This window comes from Maylandia zebra, linkage group LG15 (genome assembly GCF_041146795.1).
Source record: "Maylandia zebra isolate NMK-2024a linkage group LG15, Mzebra_GT3a, whole genome shotgun sequence".
Taxonomy (NCBI): domain Eukaryota; kingdom Metazoa; phylum Chordata; class Actinopteri; order Cichliformes; family Cichlidae; genus Maylandia; species Maylandia zebra.
Window position 1 is genome coordinate 24,678,374 of NC_135181.1, and position 9,066 is coordinate 24,687,439.

The following is a 9,066-nucleotide window of genomic DNA, read 5'->3' on the forward strand; positions in this document are numbered from 1 at the left end:
CTCATGAAAGTGGCCACTTTCATGAGTAATCACAAGTTTTTACTATTTCTTTTCCGTATGGGTTATTAGGCTGTGTGACATTAAATTTAAGTTTTAGAGCGCTAATGTGAAGTCATATGAGAAATGATAATATATTACATTAAAAATAGTAATAACACTGCTGTTTAAGGTTTATATATCATCATAATATATCTCTGTACGCTGTGGCGCTCATAGGGATCATTTTGTGTGGATAAAGTGTAACATAACATCATAATGATCACCTTTTTTTCCTTCTGAGACTTGAACATTTTTTCCATCGAGCCTGATCAAGTAAGCAAATGATATTCACATCAGGCTCACAGTAGCTGCACTTTGTGTCAGTGAGCAGATGTTAAGATCATAATACACTGAAATCTGTACAAGTAAACACCTTAAATGTTTTACCTTCTGATCACTGATACGCTTTCAATGTGAAAAAAAAAATCACCAAATCTTCCACTCGCAGCTTCTTTGTAAGCATTACTTCATTGTGGTTTTAAAATGAGGTATTGTTTTGATGCTCTTCTTCATCCTCCTACTCCTCTGCTCTGACTCTCTAAAAGAATATAAAACAACAAGCATATGTCTGCTTATTGATACCATTTGCACAAAGCACTGCTTTCAATTATGGCTTTTAAAAAGGTCACACAAAGCCAGTGAAAGCTAATTGGTCTTACGGCATGTTTGTTCAGACGAGGAGCTCGTTTCCAGAATTATGCATTCATTTCAGAGAACAATCATTGCCTGAGGTTCATCACTGAATCTATCAACTTCAACCAGAGAACTTCAGAGAAAGTTCATTCAATAAAAGATAAGGTTGGATGTGTCTTTTCTGACAGTAGTCAACAATTTAAAGGCCACAATGCTGATTTTTTTTTTTTCTTTTAATCAGCACTATTCACATGTAGCGAGAAATTAGGTAAAACTTTTAAAATCCCAAGATCATGATTTATTGGTAGGAAAATAATTAAGTGTATTCATGACTAAACTTGTGTGAGGGATCATCTCACACTCTCAAAAGAGCTTCAAAAAACTTTCAAAACACTCTCCGTAACTGGAGTTTGAATTTTCTCATTGAAGAACCTCAGTCTCTCAGAACGGCTGGACCTCCTACATCATCTCTCTGTACACAGGAGCTCTGCGGGCCAGTGTGGTGACCCTTGACTGCACAGCGACGCACAACACCAACCACATCATCAGGTTCATGGATTATATGATTCCCCTGGGACTGGTATGCAGCAATGACGAGTCAGCACACAGAGTAGGTGGAACTGCTCTCAGTTTAGTGCTGAGACAACAATCTGTGTCTCAGCTTCAACAACAATAAAGAGAATTCAGAAAAATATGCCGTACTCATCACTAATGACACTGCTGTGGTGATTGTTTCTCGGTATGCACATAATTAAGAACTAAGAACCTCACATGGACAAACAACACCTCATTATCCAAGAAAGCTGAATCACTAACAGACCAATCAGCATGCATTAGCAGAAATAAATTGGCTTCACTGTTAAAAAAAAAAAGACAAACAAACCTAAAGGACTTAATCAGTATTAGGTTTTAATGTGGACAAGAATTGCAGGACTGAGCTTACAAACTAGAGGCCTTTTATTTAGACAGTAATATGTGCAAAACCCTGCAAGAGATCAGGAGGGTAACAAACAGAGGAATAATTCCCCTAGATCTTCTCTGATTACTCAAGTTTCCTTTTTTGGTGTCATCTTCCTGCTGTGATGATGATCAATGTGAACTTTTACTTATGACAATTTCTTCCTGCAACTTCTGAAAACATGCCCTGTGCTGCCTGTGTTTACATGAGCTAACCATGAAGTGGCAGCACTCATGTTGTGACATCACGAATCCTGTTGTCATGGATCTGCTGACAACATAAAGTCACCGATAACACTGTGGGACTGCTGTATCTACTAATATCAAAACCTCACACACTCCATTAAACTTCATACTGCCAATGCTACCCACACGCACACACACACACACAGGCAGACGGGGCGATCCTTCTATCTCCACAAAGTAAAACTGTATCAAAAAATACATTACCCATAATGCTACCTTCTTACAAGCTCTGTCTGTAACATTACCAGTTCTCCTGTACACTGAAAAAAATGCAATAGGGTGGTTGTTGAATTTGCATAGAATTACTTCATATATCCAGCATGACTAATTTAAATTTCACATCTAAACATATTTTTGTCTTTTAATTTTCACATATTCTTTAAGAATATTGATTCTTTTAAAACAAATCATGTTGAAAAGAAACAAGTTAGTCGTGTTTTATCCTCAAGCTCCGCCCCCTGGAAAGGAAAAATCGGCTGCGCTGTCCGCCATTTTTGTCTCTCGCTTTGGAAAATCTACTACCATCTGGAGTTTTACACTTGAAGGTAAATAAGATTTTAAAGCTAACACACCAGTGAGAAAGAGTGTAGACCCTTTATATATGTGGACTTTTACTGGGTGTTGTTATTTTACAGGTATGTGGGCTGTTTATCGAAAACCATGAGAGGCCAATGTTAGGCTCCAGTTAGCTAATGGTAACCGAAATTATGCGATAAGCAAATTAGTAATTAACATATATAATGTGAGTTAATATTGTTTCTATATTCTTTCAGTCTAAATTAACAGACTATTACAAACTTGCATCGGTGTCTGTAGTAAGTGGTGGTACCTGCAGTGTCTTAACCATTAAACAAGCTAATGTAGGGCCGGGATATGACTAGTTTGTTGAAACATGTCTGCTGCCAATGTGACTGCTCACACACGGTAACATTGCCAGCACATAGCCACAGCCGCTATAAACATGCTGAAAGGTCAATCTAGCTTCTGTAGTCAGCAGCTGGAAGACTCAACACAGACCCAAGATTCAGTGTAACGGTTATCTAAATGTTGTGTGTCCTGTTTGTAAGCCCAGAAAAAGAAATTAAATAAAATGACGACCTAGAGCTTCAAGCTAATGTAAGCGTAATGCTATAGCATAAAGCGACTAATGCAATGATGAGGTTGTTAAATTAGTAAAAATACAGTAAATATATCCAACATGAATCATTTATATTTTTGGTCTAAACATAATTAAGTCTCACGCCTTTCACTTGTTTTAGAAGGATGTTCAGTCTTTTAAAACCAGTCATATCAAAATAACAGAAAATAGTTATGTTTTCTGTTGAAACTCCCCCCCCCCGGGTGTGTTCTACGAGGGAAAATTCACTGTGGCGGTCCGCCATTTTTTGTCTTCGCTTCGTTTACGTTTGGTGCTGAGCTTTACTTTGTCAAGGTAAACTGAAAACTACATGTTTGAGAGGAAACGAAGAGAACATCCATTAGATGGGGAAGTTTTTCTCATGAATTGCTGTTGAGCAACATAATGGAAAAAACAAGTCATTCCTTAAGTTAACTAACGATAATGCTAGCTTAAGCTGCGGGACAATATTATGTGCATTAGCTTTTTTTCAGTGTGTGCCCAGTCACATCCGCTTGTTTTTTCTCAGTGAATACAGACTAACAAACTTGTGTCCATTTAGTTAACTGGTTGTACCTAAAATGTTTTAGTTATACAGTTAAATAAGCTAGTTTGCCATGGGGTGGGCTCTGTGTGTGTTGGGGGGGGGGGGGGGGGGGGGGGGTGTCTTCACTAAAGTCGGTTTATTTAGGGCATGACACCTATGCAGTACTCATTAGGAGAGGAAGTGCATGACGTGGGGCTTTATTTCATGTTCTGGGGCAGTGAATGTAATGTACTGATAACATGTTAAAGACACACAAAAACCCAACAAATTATTTTAACTGATTTATAGAGAGACTGAGAGGAGGGCTTAAAGAGATAAAAATAATGACAATATAAATATGTTAAATTTATTTTTTCTGTATCGATATATGGTGCTTATCCCTGCTGAAGGGCAGATTGGTGTTGCTTCAGAACAATTCTCTAGCGCTGTTATGTAGAGGTGTTACTGTTAAGGTTTTAATAACATTGTTTTATTTACTAGTGAAGATTTGCATATGTTATCTCACATTCTGTAAGGTAAATTTTCTGGAAAGGTCAAATTAACTAATTTAACTAAGTATTAATGAAAGACCTTGATGTGTATATGACAATAATAGATGTAGTTTCTGGGTCATTTGGCAGAACTGCAAAATGGCCAGAAGGAGGCAACTGCTGTGGTTGCAAACAGGCTTTGGGTGGTATGGAAGTAAGGGCAACTATGGAACTGCTCAGCAACATGGGACCCATAGCTAATAAATAGTAATATGACAAAAAATAACAACTTTGTGTGGATGTAACCTTGTGAGATTTGAGATTTTGACAGCATTTTTATGTGACAACTTCTCTTTTTAGATAAATGCAGAGTTTAAGCGCATTACCACCATGCCACTGCAGTCTAGATTACTCTCGCAGATAGATGTGCTATCTGACAAACTAATAAAGGTGTTCAAAAGGCGAGGAGGACAAATAGGAAGAAGACTTCAGAACATTCTGGAGCCCACGGCCCAGGTAAGAAAAAAATTAATTTGTGTATACACTTTAGGGAAAATAATAATTTTAACAAAATGCTGCTTGTCACTCTATGCCAGGAGTATGTTGAAAATCACCTGGGATTTTCACAATTTACCATGGGTGCGTTTTTTTTCTTTTTCTTTTACCTGCATTTTTCTATGTGTGGAGTTGATAGTTGAACACCTCTCTGTGCTCTGACAGTATTCTGCTTCTTTGCATGGAGATTTCACTTCATTACCTTTTTAAGCATTCTGAGGACTCAAATCACATGCTGTAATGAATCCATTTTTGTTCACCTAATGTGTTAATGTTAACATTTTTTGGAATAGTGACACAGATTAAAATAAGATTTGGTATAATGTTCTTTGACCAGTGTTCTGTTTAATTAAATTTTGGAATTCTGCATTTTCTAGGCCACAGATGAAGCCATTATCCAACGATCTAATAAGGAAACAACCATGGGAATTTACATCATAAAGTCAAGAGATGCCAATGGCAGCCCTGAGGACATCGGGATAGTCCTTGAAGGCCAGAGAGTCTGGCAGGATTTGGATAACTATACCCTAGCAGCTGCAATGCTGTTTGGACTAATGTACACTTTGAACCTCACCTACCCACTGGAAAAGTATACCTTCGAGGTATTATAGAAACTGGTTATGGAGCTCAAAAGAAACAGCCTTTCAAAGAAGGCCCAGGTTCTCAGGACCAGACTGTACGATTGAACAGTTTTCCAGTTATGATGTGGGAACAACATGTTTACCTCTTCAAATATGTACCATCCTTTCTTTTAAGCCAGCACTGGTAAAGTTGCAGGACATAGTGAAACTTATTTTTCTGGCACTTTTCAACTTGGGGCCTTTATTACTGCAGTTTTCACTTTTCAAGCCATGACTCTTTTAAAAAAAAATTCAAACTTTGAATGTCCATTTTTCTCAATGGAAATGGTGCCTTGCACCAATTTCACCAGTTTGCAATTTTTTTCCCAAGGTGCACCACTACAAACAGATTGCATCGTCTAGTATTAGTGATTGTGATGTTTAGTGATAGAAGCAAGCCAATACTAATCAGTTTAGGTCTCTTGGTTGTGTGCCTGTGGGTTATAATGTTATTTTAAGTCTCTTCTTTGTGTCATTTTAATAATTGCACCCCTGTTGCCATATTACCTCATGGTTCTTACATTTAAAAAACTATTTTTTACATAAGTGCGATGTCACAAGGCCCCACAATGTTGAATTCAGGTTACAGCAGATAACTTTGAGGAATGTTGTGGAATGTTTTTCAAGAGATGCATTGTACAAATATGACTCATGTATATTTTGGAAGCCTGAATTGAAAGTCCATTGTTACAACTGTGTAGTATTTTCAAAAATACAGGTCATTGTTCAAAAATGTTTTGCTTATTTCTTTGATTGAAGAGAAAGTGTACAGTACATACAATAGGATCAGCCTTAATTTAGTTTTATTTATTGAACACTCAATTATATACTATATTATATTATATATTATATATTAGAAATTTGTTATAAAATAAAATAAGCTTACCATAAAATAATCTTGTCAATATAACACATAGTAGTCCAGTACAATTAACACAAAAAGTTCATGTCTGATAAACAAGTGGTTTCTATAAATATTTGACCGGAATGAAAAACATAACAACAACATAAAAAAGTCATGTTTGTGTTACCAGAAAAATGTGTGCAGGTATAACATAAAAAACTAAGGTTAACCAAACATAACTTAATTTCGTGCAACCGATTACAATAATTTTTTTACGTTTATACCACTGATTATTTTTTTCAGTGTAGTATTTGTTCAGCCTGTTCTCATCCCCAGGGCATCAATTACAGTATTTCAGTTCTGTAAAACAAAGGGGACACTGGGGGACGATGAGGTTCTTTATTTTTAGAATCTTAACCAAGTAGTTCATAACTGAGCCTAACCTGGTAGTTTCATGTTCCTAAAACTTACCAAGAAGTGAAAAACAAACCAATCTAAAGGGAAAACATGGTCATATTATGGTGCAAATATGAGCTCCTGTGATTTGGGTGACCATTACCTCCTCTCCATTATTCTAATCTGGATTACGTAGAGCTCACCAAGACACCAACAGCAAAGAAAACTTTGTACCTCATGGGTGGATGCAGGAGGTGTCTGACAAAACACCATCGTGTTGAAATGATGAGACTCCACTGTTTTTTTGTTTTTTTGGGGGTGTTTTTTGCTTTTGAGAAGTATAGAAGTTTTAGGACTCAGAAATAGCTTACTATCAAAAACAGTTTCATCATAAAGATAATTAACCTAAAAAATGTGATTACATCTCTGTTAACGTGCTTAATTATGATACAAATATGATAATTATCTGGCAACACTGATTGGAACCATGTAAGCCTGTTTCTACTGAGCCTTCTTGGCCACACCTAAGTTCATAAACCGTGCGTTCAGCCTCTTTCTCCTCGTCTCTGCTCGGTTGCAGCAGGCTTGTTTCACCGGAGTGACGTGGGTCTGGGTGACTGAAACGTCCACCTGTTTCACTGCATTTCTACGCTCTTATTTTTCTGTTTTGTCCAGCAAGATTAAACAACAATAAGATTTGAATTATTGCTTTCACACTATAAGTTATAGCTACCGAGAGAACCACACCGAGCTCTCTCAGTTTCATTTCGCTTTTAAACACTTTTCTGGGCAAACAGCTGAATAAATGGAATCGTTAATTCTTTAACAGCAGTTTTGGGAAACATGGAGCTAATGTTGTCAAAATCCTACTTAATTATGTTCCCTGCTATTACTGATCGAGGCCTCTCTGTGAAGCTGTACAGCTTTATTTTCCCCTGTACTTTCTACACATTCTCACTCTGAATGACAGCGAGCTGTCTGCGAGGAGCTTCATTCAGCAGCGTTCACTTTTTCCATCCGTTTTCACACTCGCATGGAAACTGGAGACACGTGACTCTGAAACTAAGCATTGCAGCCTGCTTCTCATTACTCTAACTGGTGATTTAGTAAGTCTATGGCAGCTGACTACATATAAACCCATGCTGGGCTCGAGCTGAATATAAACGCCAGCTCTTCTGCTAATAGGTATTTGGCTTTAGCAGGGGCTCTCCAGCAGTTTCCGTCGTCTGGCAGTGACTGAGGCTCTGACGAATAGGAGAGATAATCTGTCCTGAAGTAATGTCATAAACACACAGTTCAGCGTGTACAGATGCATCTGTCCTTTGTCCTGTTTAAAAGGTGGACGTTAGAGGGTTAGTTATTTTCACTCAAATAGAATACTACAGGGAAATTAGCAGTAACACATCATCACCATTTTTGAACTCCTGTATTAAAAATAAGAATCATTTGTGTTTAAGAGGACCTACTCTGCTCATTTCAAACTCCATTTTTTAATTATTGAAATCTACTAGAGTAGCTTTGAATGACTCACAGTTCAAAATAATCCTTATCTTCTACTGGCCCTCACTTCTGAAACAAGCGGTTATAGCACCATATGGCTGCCCTCATGTCAAACAGAAGGTTTCACAGTCTCTATGACATCAGACAAAACCAAGGATGATAAAAAAGTACAGTGTTTAATGCAGGAAGATTTTGGCTCACATGGATTACTTGTACGTCTGCAGATCTTTGATGCTTTGCCCACATGTGACATTGGAACAGGACATACATTGCTATGAAAAATGATGTGCTCACTTCCTGATTTCTTAGTTTTGTGCATATTTGTCACATGTACATGTTTCAGATCATTGAACGAAGTTTAATAATATTTAAAGATATCCTGAGTAATTACAAAATGCAGTTTTTAAACGATGATTTTACTTATTGAGGGAGAAAAGCTGGCCAATCTGACCAGGCCAAGTTTGAAAAAGTAATTGCCCCTCTTGTTAAATCATGAATTAACAGCGATTGCCCACATTTTTTGGACAGCTGAAACTATTTCATTGCCGCACCTGGGCCTAATTACTGCCAGACCTGCTGAATCCAGAAAATCGCTTAAATAGAAGCTGTCTTGCAAAGTGAAGCAGGCTGAAAGATCTCGAGAGCAGTACATCACACCAAGATGTAAAAAAACAGCTGAGAAACAAAGTCATTGACATCTATCAGTCTGGGTTACAGAGCCATTTCTCAGGCTTTGGGGCTCCAGTGAACCACGTTGAGAGCCATTATGAAGAAACATGGAGACAACTCGGAACGGTGCCGAACCTTTTCCAGGAGCGGCCAGCCTACAAAAATTATTCCAAGATAGCGTCGACGACTCAACCAGGAGCTCACAGAAGAACCCAGAACAACATCTAAAGAACCTCACTTTTATTTGGTTATCTGACCAATTATATAGTCTGTGAGGCACTGACACTCCAGCTTAAGTAAAGAGTTAAACGCTTGCTGTTCAGTATTCATTATGAGGCCGCAGTGCTGCCCATAAAAAATCACTGACTGAAAATGACTGAACTGTGATTCCCGGAGAGATACTGCTTTGTTCTTCGTCCCCATCATGCCACCTGAGTTCAAAACAAAATCCTGGAAAAGTCCATGTTAAAAGT

At 37.8% G+C, this 9,066-nt stretch overlaps 1 long non-coding RNA gene across 1 annotated transcript; it reads left to right on the forward strand.

Moving 5' to 3' along the window:
• The first annotated feature begins 2,148 nt into the window (after positions 1–2,148).
• On the forward strand, positions 2,149–6,012 carry LOC143412692 (uncharacterized). The gene is made up of 3 exons (XR_013093221.1): positions 2,149–2,420; positions 4,370–4,525; positions 4,942–6,012. It is a non-coding gene; the product is annotated as an uncharacterized LOC143412692 (long non-coding RNA).
• The last annotated feature ends 3,054 nt before the right edge of the window (positions 6,013–9,066 follow it).